Source organism: Pteropus alecto, unplaced genomic scaffold (assembly GCF_000325575.1).
Source record: "Pteropus alecto unplaced genomic scaffold, ASM32557v1 scaffold50, whole genome shotgun sequence".
NCBI lineage: Eukaryota > Metazoa > Chordata > Mammalia > Chiroptera > Pteropodidae > Pteropus > Pteropus alecto.
Window position 1 is genome coordinate 15,107,387 of NW_006431918.1, and position 16,440 is coordinate 15,123,826.

At 36.5% G+C, this 16,440-nt stretch overlaps 1 protein-coding gene and 1 pseudogene across 1 annotated transcript in view; both read right to left on the reverse strand.

Moving 5' to 3' along the window:
* The window catches only part of GALNTL6 (polypeptide N-acetylgalactosaminyltransferase like 6), an 888,106-nt gene that overhangs the window by 168,032 nt on the left and 703,634 nt on the right, over positions 1-16,440 (reverse strand). The gene's annotated exons all lie outside the window — the stretch shown is intronic.
* On the reverse strand, positions 19-606 carry LOC102886377 (annotated as a pseudogene).

Consider the following 16,440-nt stretch of genomic DNA (forward strand, 5'->3'; position numbering starts at 1 on the left):
AAACTACATAGAATCAACTTATTCATCATCATCTTCTTCTTCATCTCTGTCCTCTCCACCTTCCTCATTTTCCTCCCCTTTCTTCTTTTTCTTGCTTTTTTTCAGCCTTGACAGCGCCCCCGCTTTTTTTTTTTTTTTCATCGGGCTTTCCTTTAGTTTGGTATGCAGCCACATCTTTTTCGTATTCTTCCTTCAGCTGAGCAGCCTTCTTTTCATAAGGCTGCTTGTCATCCGCAGCGGGGTTATTCCACATCTCTCTCAGCTTCTTCGCAGCATCACCAATGGGAAGGCCCGGATGCTCTCCTTTGTTTTTTTGGGTGATATGCAAAGAAAAAGGCTGAAGGACGTCTCTTGGGTACATTGGGATCCTTGAACTTCACTTTTGTTTCCCCGTTAGGAGGGATATGTTTTCATTTCTGTTTCATAAGGGGCCTTGTCTGCTTTTGCCATGTCTTCAAATTTTCCTTTCTCTTTAGCAGCACTCAGAAAACTCTGAGAAGCTGACTGAGCATCTGAGTGCTTCTCGTGCTCCTTCCGGCAAGCTTGCACAAAGAACGCGTATGATGATATTTTGCTTCTCGGCTTCTTAGACTCTCCTTTGCCCATGTTTATTTACTTTTCTTCAGAAAGCACAGAGTTGCCCAGTGCCCGTCCAACTCACGCTTGCCCTGGCGCTGTCTCTGTGGAGCTCAATGTACTGCAATCTAAAATTCTTTACGTTTCATTTTTATACTGTTATTTTTGGGAGCTAGGTAATACATGCATAGGCAAAATATTTAATACAAAAAGGTACATATTGAAAATTAAATCCCGCCTCATACCTCTAGTACTCCATTTTTTTCCTCACCAGAAGTAACCACCTTTACTAGTTTCTTATTTTATTTTTAGGATATTTTAGGCATATAGAATTATATATATGTATATTTATATATAGTAGAAATTTATTTATAAATGTTACATATTTTATATATTACGTATAAATATATTTAGATACAATTCATTTTTTATTACAAGAAATTCACTGATGTATTATAATAAATGATACATATCACTTATATATTATAAAATTCATTTATATATAAAATATTCCTTTATATATACTATATGTAAATTGATTTCTACTATCTATACACACATACACACAAATACACACATATATAATTCTATATGCCTAAAATATTATTTACATACATATATGAATGAATTTCTACCATAATCTTTTAAACTCTAGGGGGATTTCTTTTGAAAACCTGGTACTATATTGTACTCCTGGGCATAGAAATACCCTTCATTTATTTATGCTCACTTTATACTAAGAAATAATTTCATTTTTTTACCGTATGGTTCTGGTGAACTATCATGAACTCTAACAGAAAATCATCATTAAAAGAATCATGATATGCCTCAAATGGTCTAATATTGTCAAGCTGTCCTGGGAGAGGCACCACCGTGGAAAAGCAAATCAGCCCATAGCTCCAAGAACTTGAGCCATGAGATCCTTGGACCAAAAGGACAAGTAAAATTTAAAGAGTAGATACTGGTATAGCAGAATCCAAAGTGCCTTTTTATTTTTTCGAGTCCAGAGCTAAATCTGAATGAGGACAAAAAAGGTAACTTATGAAGTATTGAATTCAAATATTATGTCCATGTTATATGAAATGACAGGCTCAGAAAGATGCCTAGATGTTACCAAAAGCAGGTTTTTTTTTTTTTCTGACAAGGAGTTTAGAATAAACTTTAGGGTCACAATTAGATATTAACTTTTTTTTTTTTTTTGATAAGGAACAAAAAATACTGAAACTAGTTCAAGCAAAAGATGTATTTCATGGAACCCAAAAGCAGGAAGGGTAGCTGGGTTGCCCTAAAATTTATCTTCATTTTACAAATTAGGAAACTAGGAATTATAGAAAATAAACAACTCTTCCAAGGTTTTAGTCCATGTCAAAGTCTATATTCTTTTCCTTACCCTGAGGCAGAATAAAACAATCAAAAGACAAGTTTCCTTTTTGAAAACACTCTCCTTGGCTAAACAGCATTGTATTTCTCCAACATGTAATGAGTAGCACTTCTCAAATTCCTACATTTTAATAGTGTTTCAGAAGGAACAGACAAACAATTCTTTATCTCTTCTCTGCTCCACTTACTTCTACTTAAGCACTGCTCTTGCCACATGCTATTTGCTGGTTTAGAACAATCGTTGAGTGGTTCACATTTACAGTGTAATTGGTGGTTCACGAGTCTGTCACTCTCAACTAGTCTGAGTACTCAGCATAGTACCTGGCATATAGTAGTAGGTACTTGGAAGATGATTGTTAATTGAAGTAAAATTGAATCACAGCAACCCCTTTTACATATGAGGCAAATATATATTTTTTGTCCCAGTTAAGATATGGAAAGACATAATCTAAAAGGAGAGTTTAAAAAACAATGATTAGATTTGTATTTCTAGTGGTTCCTTGTTAATTAGGCATTAGTTTGAAAAGCAGTCTAGGGTGAGATTGTGGTAGACATTGAATGCCAGGTTAAATAAGGAATTTATCTAGTGGATAATAGGGACTCATAGATGAGTTCTAAGCAACATGCTATTTGTAGGATTACAGATAAAAGGTAATAAGAAGTTAAACTAGGGTAGTAAACATTTTGAAGAAAGAATCAACAAACGTAATGAATCAGAAAATTTTTGCTTATAAAAGGACTCATTTCCACCATTTTTAGTAAGGTTAATGAGGCCCAGAGAGAACAAAAAACTTGTCTATAATCTTGTAACTAGAAGTAGAACGGAAATTTTAATTCCTTTCCTTATCTAGGTACCTCAGTGTTAAATTGAAGAGCCGAAATAGTCCCCCTCCTAGAATAAGGTCCTCATCCTTGCTCTAAGGAGTAAAATAGCTCTGTCCAGAGAAGAGTGCTCATTCACTGCTGTAAGCTTGTGATATCCCTCTGCACATCTCTGGCTAGTCATTGTCTGGACTTCAGGCAAGTTCTGGTACCAAAACAACTTGTGCCCATCAATTCCACTATATGTGAATGACAGATATAGTCACTGAACAATACATACATACCCAAATATATTCTACCTACTATTTCTCCATCCCTCAGCTACTTAAAACGTGTATTGACCTGTGTTCTACTCTCGAAACCTCTCTTTCTCCATCTTTCAATTGTACCCTTAAAGCCATTACTCTACCATGAATATATCTCCATTTTAACTTTACAAGAAACCTCTCTCCCTTCTTTCTCTCTTCCAGAGGACACAACTAAAAATCACCCTTGAAGACTTCCTCTGAAGAAACCACTCAGACATTTCACATTCCATATCTTCAGAGACTAAGAAAGGAGCACCTTTTCTGCTGCTTTCAGGTGATCAGGTCTTAGATCATGTCTTAGATCAGGCTGCTACCACAAAATACTGTTAATTGGGTGGCTTAAACAACAGGAATTTATTTCTCACAGTTCTGAAGGCTAAGAAGCTCAAGATTCTGGCTGATTCTGTTTCTGGAGAGGCTCTCTTCTTGGCTTGCAGACAGCCACCTTCTCGCTGTGTCCTCACATGATAGAGAGAGCGCTCCCATAATGGGAGTCCCACACTTAGAAACTAATCTATGCCTAACTGCTTCCCAAAGGTCCCACTTCCAAATATTATCACATTGGGGGTTAAGGATTCAATTATTTTGGAAGGACACAACATGTCATAAATCAGTCTACAACATGTCATAAATCAAACCGAACCAAATAACTCTCTGGCCATTGATACTTAGCTTGCTCTGGTCTATCTATCTCTATCACTGTTATTCATCAGTTTACGGGTTACTCCTTCTTCCCAACTGATAATATACTGTACTTGAATGATTTAAAATCTATCTAGATAATTCATTTTACAACCTTGTCTCCTTGACTTCTGTAAACTGACTTTTACTATACTTCAGTCACCTATTCTCAGGACCACATTTTGTGTCTTGCCCTCATTCTAAGCTGCTCCCTTACACAGGAATAATTCTAGTGTTTGACTCTCAAACCACAGTTACCTATCATCTGCATCTTTCTGTTTCTTGATCTGCTTTTATCCCATTGTATTTTCAATATTCTTTCCACATAATATTTTTCTCCTGGTACTTATTCCTTTCCTATCCAGCTTGAACTCCATGGTTTAACACCTGAACAAGTGCTGTCGATACCTTTGACCTCACATTTCCTCTATACACTTTGCCTCTCTAGATCATACTACTGTGTGCTTTGTTCCTCCTAAACCCAGGTAGCAGAGTTCATGCTGAAGAAAATATATAATATCTGTGTTTGTGGGCACCCTAACAAATTGGCAAGCTTCAATTTCAGCTGGGCCTTCAGAACCAAAATCTGACCTTTCTCTTGTTGGTGAGCTTCTTTTCCAATTCCCTTTGATGAATAACCTGCTCCTGCCTCCTCAAGCTTTTACTCAGTTACTACTCTTCACTCTACCAGTCAAAGATTTTGACTCCTAGTTTTCAATGAAGTTTAAAATTGATTTCGGCTTCTCACTAGACTGTGAACTCCTTGAGGACAGGGACGATGTTTTGTTCAATTTTATATCCTTAGCATAGTCCTTGGCTAAGTTAGACACTCAGTAAATATTGAATAAAGAAATTTACCTTTTCCTGTGCAAAAACCCATTGCCATCTATACCCAAACTTATCTAGTCTCAGAGGATGTGTTTTTCTGCCTCACAGGATGATACTATTTGCCTGTGCCCCAGACCTCATCTCTTGTTCGCTTCTAGGGATTTTGATTCATTAGTTATCACCTATGTCTTACGTATTCAAATTCTTCCTCTATTGGCTCCTTCTTTTTAGCTATAAATATTTTCAAGTTTCTTTAATACTAGATGAACTAATAAAAATATTTCTTTAAAATCTGAATTTCTTTCTAATTAATACAAAATATTCTACTTTGCATCATCTCTAAAGTCATTGAAAAAATGGTCTTTACTCCTTATAGCACCATGATCTGGCTTCATCCTATACCTCTGTATGGAAATTATTACAATGATCTCCAGTTGTCAAAGGTAACACACTTTAAAGTCCTTGCCTCAGTGAACTTTACCACTTCTTCTGAAACTCTTTCCTTGGCTTTTATGTTCCTATGTTTTAAATCACTTCTCAGCTTCCAGATAGGCTCCTCTTCTGCTTTTCAACCTGTAAATGCCAGGGTTCTCTGGACACCTGTCCTTGGCCCTCTCTTCTCCCTCATCTTCCTGGTGATTTCAGCTTACCCTGAACTCTATCTAGTAATGGAAGACTTTATATTACATCACACTGCCTCTGTGAACTAAGGTGCAAATAGTGAGGGCTTTTGATTTAAAGCATGAGACTAAGTGACCACTAGTTTTTGAGATGATCTATTTCAGAGTTTCTTAGTGTATTTGGCATTTCGTGCTTGATAAGCCTTTGTTGTGGGGGCTGTTGTACATGTTTATTTAGCAAATAAATCATCACTGGCCTTTACTCACTAGCTGCCAGTAGTACCCCCGAGTTGTGTGATAAGCAAAATTTCTCCAGACATTGACAACTGTCTGCTGCAGGGCAAAACTGCCCCCACTGATCTATGGAAAGTGGCTAATAACAATGAGAAAAAGAGGAATGACTAACTTTATTTAGCTTTAGGTTCCAAAAACGAGTTCTGATTTCCAACCAGTCTGATGATGTTTTAAATGAGATCGTTATGCTGGGAATTTGCACTCCTCTTTACCCTTACCACTCCAATGGACTTTGCTACTTGGCAGGGTAACTTGGCAATGTTTCCTGGAAATTAATTTTTCCCGCTTTCGTTCTGTTATTTACTTTCCCTTGAATAAAGGTTGAACAGCAGCAGCAGTGGTAGGAAACCTTCACAGAGCCTGGACTAGACGGCCCTTGTGAAGGCAGAAGTGGGGATTGCTGATAGCTAATTGATCATAAAAGAAGGAAAATAAAACTTTTCAGAGGAAGAATTCAAATTGTATCTAATTTACTTTTTGACAAATTACCGAAACTTGCAATGGCTTGGTCCCTTTATGAACATGAATTCAGCTAACATGACAACAGAAATTATCCTAGTAAAAATTTGAGACTTCATTACTTTTCATTTATATCTTTTTAGATTAAATGCAAATTTAAGTCTTTTATTAACAGACTGTGCACATTTCATGAGAACGTGCACTTCTAGAACACATCGGCAAAAGGACTTCTCTCTAGCTGCTTTTCAGTTTGCTTCAGGGTGAACCAGTCATTGAGAGTAGGGACATGCCTGTGACAGTTTTGGAAAGAATTGATATCTTCAGAGTCGATGTGTAGATTGAAGAGTTTGCTAATTTAGTTTGAGTAGACCAAAACAAAGTAAAATAAAAAATTAAAACAAAATAATCTCAGCCAAATATTTATTAAAGAATCTTATAAATTATATGCAAGAAAATTCTTTCTCTTTCATGACATGATAGCTAAGTAGATTAACCACGTTCTTAAAATAGAAGGGAAGAAAAATACTGTACTTAGTGGAACACAAAGTGAATGGTGACAATTATATCCTACTTGAAATCTGAATAAAACTTCACATTTCGCAAACCTCTACATAGAGTGCTTTAGACAGCCAAAAAGGAAATATTCACTTTTGAGAAATAGTTTGAACTTCCCATTTGTAAAGAACTTATATTTTCTGAGGTTTCTTCAAGTAGCTCAGCTGCCATGGCTGGCAGACAGCCAGCTGATTAGAGTGAATCAGAGTTCAGGTTTTCTTTTCTTTCCTTTCTTTGTTTTCATAGGGTCTCTCGTCTGGCCTATTTTGGAGTCATTGGCTTTTTCTTCCTAGAAAATTCAAGACATGCAATTCCTCCTTTCCATTCAACTATGAAACTGTTAACTGGGCAACAGTGGAACGAGGTTCCCCTTAAATGATTCTGACATTCGTCAGAAGCAAGACCATTGATCACCTTTTATCTTAATGGATTGGAACTAATTTCTGAAGACCTAAAGTTTCCTCAACCGGAAAGGAAATAAATTATAAGAAACACTAACAAAAACCAACATGCAGTAAACATAAGCTCCAGAGACTAAAAGTCATCTCTTAACCAAACAGATGATCAGTGATGATTAATGCCTTCTGCACGCATTTCTCTCTGGAAAATTATTTAGGAATTCTTTGTATATAACTTACATGAATTCATCCTTAAAAAGGCACCCTCTTTCTCATCATTCTCTGTTCTCTGCCTACTTTATTTTTTGTATTAATTCTTATGACCATCTGACAAATTATACCATAACTTTTTTACTTTATAAACTCTTTAATTTTTTTAACTTTTCAACTCTGTTGTCATAACACTCAAAACAAACACATGGCACTGCTACACAAAATATTGTTTCTTTATATCTTTATTCTGTAAGGATTTTGCCATTTTAAAAATTACTATAGTTTTACTTTTTAAATTTTTTTTATGTTAAAAACTAAGACACAATCATACACATTGGCCTAGGCCCACGCAGAGGCAGTATCATCATATCACTGTCTTCCACCTCCACATCTTGTCCCACTAGAAGGGTTTCAGGGTTGGTAACACACACGGAGCTGTCATGAGACTGTATGAGGCTGCTGCCAGAGTAACACACTATACTATATTAGAGTGGACTCTTTTTTCTAAGTAGAAAGAATATACTCTAAAATAACGATAAAAAGTAAAGTAGAATATAGTTACTGTTAACCAGTAACATGGTATCTTATTATCATTATTAAGTATTTAGTACTGTAAGTATGCGCTACACTTTTATGTGACTGGCAGCACAGTAGGTTTGTTTACAGCAGCGTCACTACAAACATGTGAAGAATGCATTGCACCACAACACTAATATGGCTATGGCATCAATAGGCAATAGGAAATTTTTAGCTCCATTATAATCTTATGGGACTACTGTCATATAGACAGTCCATCATTAACCCAAACATCATTATGTTGTATATGACTGTAATCAGAAATTGTAACAATATTGGTATGGTCTCCTGAGTCAGTGATAACAATAAATAAAGGTGGGAAAAACTTAGTTTTTACTTGACCAAATATATACAATATCAGATAGTATAGTGGTACAGCTATAATTATTCTTAAACTTTGAATGTTTCTTAGAGAGACTCAGCCGAACACTTTAACGATAAGACAACTGGCATCAGGACCACCCTTGACTGTCTTTTAACTTGGCTTGATGGAGTCATCAAGTCAGGGTTATCAGGAACGCCTCGCCAAGCACGTTCCACTGTGCGGCATGGTGAAAGTCGAGAGTCCTCCACGACCTTCACGTAGCGCCAGGATCTGCCTCACATTACGCCTGTCCACAGAATGTTCACCCAGGAACTAAGGGAGCCCTTCTTCCCTAAATCTAGGATTTCTTGGTCTTAAAAGCAACACTTCAGGATGGACAAACTCTGGGGTGACCCCCTACTATCCAATAACTCTCATTTCCTGGTGTTCACACCTGTATTACCTCCTCCCTTTGAATTGTATATGCATGACCTGTGATCTGCTTCTAACCAAGAGACTATGGCAAAGATGATAGGGTGACACCTATGTGATTAGATTGCCTGACATGAGACTTCATCTTAGTAGAATGGAGAGAGATGCTCCAAGCTGGCTGGATGAAGTCAATGACCATGTTGGAGAGGCCCATAAGGGAAGGAACTTTAAGTGGCCTCTAGGTACTGTGATGACCAGCGGATGGCCAGCAAAAAGCTGAAGACTTAAGGCCAACAGCTAGAAGGCAGTGAATTTTGCCAACTACCTGAGTAAGCCTGGAAGCAGATTCATCCCCAGTCAACCCTCCAGGTAAGAATTTAGCCTGTATACTGGTGCAACCACTATAGAAGACAGTATGGAGGTTCCTCAACAAATTAAAACTAGAACTATCATATGACTTAGCAATTTCACTTCTGAGTATTTATCCAAAGAAATTGAAAACATTAATTTGAAAAGATATATGTATCCCTACTTATAATAGCCGAGATATGAAAGCAACCTAGGTATCCACTGATAGATGAATGTATAAAAGAAGATGTGACATATATATATATGTGTATATATATATGTTATATATCTAGCCTCCAGTAGAAGCTTAATTTAAGCAAAGAACACACACACACACACACACACTGGAATATTACGCAGCCATAAAAAAAGACTGAAATCTTGCCAACCTTGCCAACTATAACAAAACAGATGGACCTAGAGGGTATTATGCTAAGAGAAATAAGTCAGACAAAAAAATACTGTATGGTTTCACTAATATGTAGAATCTAAAAAAACAAAATGAACAAACAAAACAGAAACAAACTCATAGATACAGAGAACAAACTGATGGCTGTCAGAGGGGAGGGGGTTGGGAGATGGGCAATAAAAGTGAAGAGAACTAACAGGTACAAATCGTCAGTTATAAAATGTCACATGGATATAATGTACAGTATAGGGCATGTAGTCGATAATATCGTAAAAACTGTATACAGTGACAGTTCTAGATTTATTGTGGTGATTACGTTGTAAGGTATATAAATGTCTAATCACTATGTCGTACACTTGAAACTAATATGATATTGTATTTCAACCACAATTAAAAAATAAAAATAAAGTAATAAATAAATTAAATATAGAAAAAAAAAAGAATTTGGCCTGGCTGATATCTTGATTGCAGCCATGTGAGACCCTGAGCATAAGACCCAGCTAAGCTATGCTCTGATTTTTGAACCATGGAAACTGTGACATAGTTAATGTATATTGTTTTAAGCTACTCAGTTTAGGGAAATTCATTATATTAGCATCAGTGGAAGCTAATATAAGAATTTTAAAATATCAAGTTAAAGAACTATTTTTTTTTTTAAATTTCAGAATTTGAGGAGTTTCCTGGTATTTTCACTTACTCCTTTGCTCCTGCCAGGTATTGAGGAAAGAGACACTCTGTGAAATAGCCTGAGATTGGCTCGTGTACGCCAAAATTAGGAACATCAGCAGCTACTGCTCGAGGCCCGATATTTCTTCTATTACTTATAGCTTCAAAGACAAGTGTCCAGTGGTGTGCTGCACTGACTAGCTAAATAGGGTAAAACAGAACTTGCTTGTTAGGGCCCAGTTAACATTCATTAGGCAGACTTTTTTTTTTTTTCAGACCATCTGTTTTCTGCAATTTCGCTTTCTATATGTTGTTGATAGGCATTTGACAGATTAATCTGAGGAAAGCATTATATTTGATCACAAGGGATTTTTAAAAGATGTTATGGTCTTGAGTGGACAGTAAAACAAATAAACATACAACAGAGGAATAAAGAAGAAATGTAAGGCCAGAGGGATTTTATAGATTACCTATTGCTAAGGTGCCTGCAAATTAATTTGTGCTCTGTTGCACTTGTTTCTCATTATTTCCTCTGCTGCTTTTGGATTTTACTAGGTGAGTGATCCAAAACGTGAACCACCAGTAGTAGTCTGTCAGATTTAGGTTTATTTCCTTGCTGTCCCATCACTCTTCCTTTGAGGTTCTGTTTCCCCAATTATACATTGCATATATATTTTTATTATAGTGGATTGTAGTATACATTGAAGAAAAAATTAAGAAATCACAATCCAAAGAGGAGTAAAAATAAAAATGTCCCCCTCTCCAAATATCTGGGAATAGAGCGTATAGCCTTTATGGACATGGGCAAATTGTATGCAAATATGTATGCAAATATGTGATTCATTAGTTATCCTATTCTGTTAATTGCTCAAGGATTAGAAAAATCAAAGAATGATTTAGAGAGTTTGTAACAGCATCTAAAAAATTACTTGCATTTTATTACAAACACACACTCTAGTTCTTGTTCTTTTTCCTTTCTTTTTTTTTTTTGCCATTACCTGTTTGACCTTAGATATATCACTAGATAGATCTGGGTCTCAGTTTCCTAATGTATAAATTAAGGCACTGGAAACTAATTGCCATGAATTGTGGTTCCATTGTGATCATAATGCACAGCTCATAGAGTTGTTTGAAGGCTGAAATGAGGAAACAGACTTTCCATTGTGTCTGACCCATGGTAGGTGCTCAGTAAATTCATATAATAATTTCTTTCCTTTTCCTTTCTCTTGCTTTCTAGTTTAATTTTCTATCTATGATTTGATAGGGAGGCAGCAAAAACTAGACATTATTTGAAAATAAGTAGAGACTTCCTAAGAAGGAAGTGAAATTTCTCTCACAACTGAGTAATTATATTTAATATATTTGTTTACAAATGGCTCTGTCTCAATCTGAACATTATAATCCATAATTACAACATTCAGGCAGTGCTACTCCCACACAGGTTAATTCCTGGGACTGTACATTACACTGAATTCAGTTGGGACTTTGAATACACACATATGCCATGGCGAGTTCTCTTTATTTTCTAGGTTATGGCAATGACAGGATTGTTTATTGCTTTCCATTGTCCTGTTTCTTATTGTCACAACAATAAGCATAAAGCCACTTTATAATTATGTAGCAGAAGAGCTTAGGGAAAGGCATTGCATGAATACAAATTAGATTTCTCCTATAAATTGTTTCCAACAGTAAATGGCATTGACCACTGATATGTTCATTTTATTGCATTCTGAGTGGGATTACCTGTTAGCATCTAGGCATTGCTTATTTAATAGAGACATCCTTTCTGTATTATGAGTCATTTACATAATTTTAACAAACTGCCAAGCACATTCAAATGTGTACTGAAAGATAAGTGGCCCAATGACATCTACCACACAACACAGAATTATTTATTCCACCTGCCATAGATATTATGTGAAGACTGAATAATAAACTGTAGTTCTCGTAATTGAGGGACATATGATTCAAGCCTGGAGGTGGAATAAGCTACATGTAGCCACGATGTGTTCATGACACATGACGGCTAAATTGGTGGTTGATTCTGTTTGTGTTTAGAGGAGGTGAATTAATGATTAAATAGAGCTAGAATAACAATGTTTCATGGAGAAGCAGAATGTTAAAGAATTTGTTTTTTCATAAGCAGAATAAAGTGCCAACGTGCAAAACGTGACTTTTAACATTGCCACGGCATAGGTAAGTTGCTGGCAATTTGTAAAAATCTTGCAGCAAAATAAAAATTTAGGAGGAAGTTGCCACCCTAATTCTGCCATCCAATTGGATAACTTCAGTGTATTGCAGGAGAGTAAAACTAAGCTATTGCTCTCTATGCTGCTGGCTGCAAAGGACTGAAGGTGCCAGGCATACTTCCTTCTCTAATCCTCTTGTTTCCTCCAGGCTTCAGTTCATATTTTCAGAGACTACCTTTCAGACACTACTCCCTGTAAAATGGCAACCCCTGTTCCTGCCCCACCACCTGACCTCACCCTGGTACTTCTTGTTTACCTTGTACTACTTAATTGTTCTACCAAGCCTTTATCATTGTAACACACACACACTTCCAATTGTCTGTTCCTCTACTGGAATATGAGCTCCACAAAGACAAATATTTTTGTTTTTTATTCACTTGCTATTAAATACCCAGAGCCTAGAAGAGCACCTAGGGCATAGCAAGTGCTCAAGAAGTATTTGTTTACTGGGTGAATACAGCACTGAATTAAGTATCACTGCATCAAACTGCAAAGACGTCCTGTGCAAGAACACGGCGATTTGTACATGTTGACAACACCTTTGTTCACGCTCTTCAGATAACTGAAACCACCTCTAACACGTGGGACGTCTGAACTCGCATGAGTGCCAGGCGTACGTACACACATTGTTGCCTGGGCACTGCCGGCGTAATTATTGACAGAGGGGGAGTTTCTGCCGATCTGGCAGTGTAGGTGGACCGACATCATGTTCAGGGCTTCCAGTAATGGCATGGGAAAATATGGCAGGTTGTATATGGCTGAAGTGAGATCTCTGGGCTCACTGTAACCCCATTCAAATGTCCCTTTCTTAACAATATGAGACTAGGCAACCAATCAAGCAAAAATCTCATAGTTCTCTAACTGCTGTTGCCAGCATTGTGAAAGGTGAAGTGTATTTTTTTTTAATGGTTACAATAGACAGACTCATAGTCCAACAATGGGTTAAAGCTTCTGAAAGCCCACCTGTAAAAAGCTACAATTACTAAGATTTACTGACAGCAATTGTGACAATAGAGAACGATTTTCTTAAACCTAATTCAAACAATCTTTGGAGCGGTCATTTGTAGCAGTAAATAGTTTGCTACTGTAGTAGAAGATTTAAAGAGAATTTTTTTCCCCACTGTGGAGCTAAACCAAGCACATACTGAAGCTTACTTGGGAAAGGAGGAAAGGAAATGTGGGAGACATATATCTTATTAAAGATATATTCATTTGCCTGTTCTCAGACTAATGTGCCATGCCATCACTTCCCTACATAATGAGTGAAACATCAGAAAATAATTAGGCATCACCTATGACAGCATGCGCTGTTAATCAAACAATAATTTTAATGGTTGTCATGGAAGGGAGGTTTAGGTTTATTCTTGGATTTTTTTTTTTTTTTAAGTAGTACAAGCTGCTAGGTGAAGCTCTGAAAAAAGAAAAATCAAGACTAAAATATCAGAATCTTTCTCTTTAACTGAAATAATATATGCCTATTTATCCTTAGGGGTTGTCATTTCTATTCAGAATTGCCTTCAAGATTGTCTTTTGGGCTTCTCATTGTTGAAAGTATTTTAATCTACTGAAAAGACATAAATGAAGTTAAAAACTTTAAGTTTTTGGTTAAATTTGTTTAAAATTTGGACAGGTAAATTTCATCGCTTTATATTGATCTCTCCCTTATCATAATCCACATAAGATTAAATGCACTGAAGTCATTTTTAGACAGTATTAAAATAGCTTGCAGATTTAAAAATTTTAACCACCTTGTTAATTCACTTAGAAACAAATGAAACTTGGCTAGTTTAATTGTTTTGCAACTTATTTCCTTGAAATTTCTAAAAATACTGTAGTCTGTAGACTTTTCCTTAGCTGCTTTTCTAGATGCTTTAAAATTTTAATTCATTATGTCACTGGATGATTGCAATATCTATTTCACCCATACCGACAAAGTACCACTCCCACGAAGCCTTGGAACCTATAATTTTAGTTCTCCGTTTCGTTGACTTTAAGAGTGAAACAAGACTGCTCAATTGAGTTTTGAAGTTTCTCTGTGTTTGAAAGAAGCCCAGTTGCTGTGCTTGATATGGCCACTGAGACGTCTGTGCTCCACAAACACATCTGCTCCTTGGGCTGTGCCTATCAGAGCTACAATACTGCTCACACCAGAGGACAGTTGATTTCTTCCCATAGTACAACTTTATTCTCCCAGGATGGCTAATGATCAATAGTCATATCTTCTAAGAATATGCCATTTGTCAGTAGGAAGACAGCTAACGGGAGACTTGAGAGCACTAAATGGAGAAAAATAAGTTTTATTTCCGTTAGTGATGAGATTGGTAGGCAGTTCAGCAAATGAAACAAGAAAGGCTGAACTAAAAGTCCATAGGGTGGGAAAGTCAGCCTGACTACTTTATAGAAACAACAGAGCAGCTACAGGCAATAATTGCAGCACCTTAAAAGCAACCTAGAAATTGATTGCAGTCTGCCATCTGATCAAAAAATGAAAGGAGGACCATTATGATACTTTTAAATGAAGGCAGATCTATGAAGTAGGGGTTTTGAAAAGGGAGTAAATACAAATTTTCAGCAGGGTATGGATCTTGGAAAATTAATTCAGACTACTAAAATTAAAGCTAAAATGAAAGTAAATGAAAATTAAAATGATATCATGTCTGGATTACAGCTAAGAATAAAGGGAAATAAGTATGACATCCATATTGGTCCATTTTTGCAAAAAAAAAAACCCTCCTAGGTAATTAATTTTACAACATTATATAATATTATGATATTTATGGGTTGACACACTAGACTTCCCCTCTCTCAGGAACGAACACCAGATACAGAAGACGCCAGGTGAGGACATGATTCTTACCATGGAGTGATGTTGATCAGTTAATAGCAAATGCCATGAGATGTGCATCTCAAACATTCTATGTTGCCACAAATAGACATCTGGCATTCTTGAGTGATTTATCTTTCTAAATACTTTTTAATCTTGGGAAGGAGAGAGGAAACCAGCAATCATGGTTGCCTTCAGAGAGGGAAACTGAGGGATTGGGAGATGGCAGAGGGAAAGAAACTTTTTCAATATATGAACCTTTGTACCTTTTGACATTTGATTCATGGGCATGTATTATTTGTTCACGTGTATGTTTTAAAATAGATATTTTCAAATTCCTCTATATTCAATATTTGAAATATGTAATTTATCACTTTTCAATACTTAATATCACTCCCTCTCTCGGGCTTGAGCTTTTGGGATATGCTTGCTTCTCCGGCCCCTAATAGATTCCAGCACTTTACATAAAGGTGAAATTATGTATCTCCAAAGACCCAGTCACTTGACTATAGCCCTCTCTCACTTCTCCCTTATTTTTAACCCGCCTTGCCTTAATAACTAGGACACTTTAAAAGAGATTCTTTTTATTTTTGTAATCTCTCATGAGAAATATTGACAGGGCAGACACTCATACACACACACATGCATAACACTGACAGGTAATAATAGGTGTATATTAAAATCTTGAATTTTCTTTTGAGAAAAGAATGCTTTAGCCTCCGGAAGAAAGTCAAATACAAACTGAATGTAGGACTGAATAATTCAGGAGGGAGTTTGATGCAGAACAGATTCTATTGGTCTGTTGCTACCTGGCACCCCTGGAACTTGGCTGGAAAACCTCTTCTGGCTACTTTCCAGTCTTTTTCATAGGACAGATGTTATCAATTCAATAGGCGTGTATAAAAAAGGAGAGTAAGTCCTTATGCTAGAAGCACACACACTTGAGACTGGGACTATCTTATCCGTAGGGTCTCTCTCTCCCCATTTCCCCACTTTCCTTTATCCTCCTAGCATCCTAAAAGTAAAAAGGAAAACATTAAAAAAAAAACTATTTCGGGGGGCTCAAAATCCAGGTCTAGGTACACTTACTCCAGTTTTCATGGGTTCAAATTAGCCTTCCTACTAGTTCCTTTGTTAAATTGTCACCAGAAAGAGTATAATACAGAAGGAAACAAAAAGCAATCTTCCAACAGTGGAAATTGAGGGAAACAGTGTACTTAACAAGAAAGAAGAGCAGTACTTACCCATTATTGTGATTTCAGAGAAAAACAGTACCGTGATGAGGCACAATTACTTTTGAAGTGCTTGTTATGCATGAGCTGAAAAAAAATGTCACAAGCATTTCCCGGGACAGAGCCCAAGATCCTGGGTAATTGGCAGTTACAAATTAGTGGTGATCAGTTAAAGTATGCCTTATTGCTGAGAAGCCATCTTATTTTAAACATCTCCAATCACTTGCACCACTCTTGAAACTTAATCACCAAAGCTTTTCTGAATA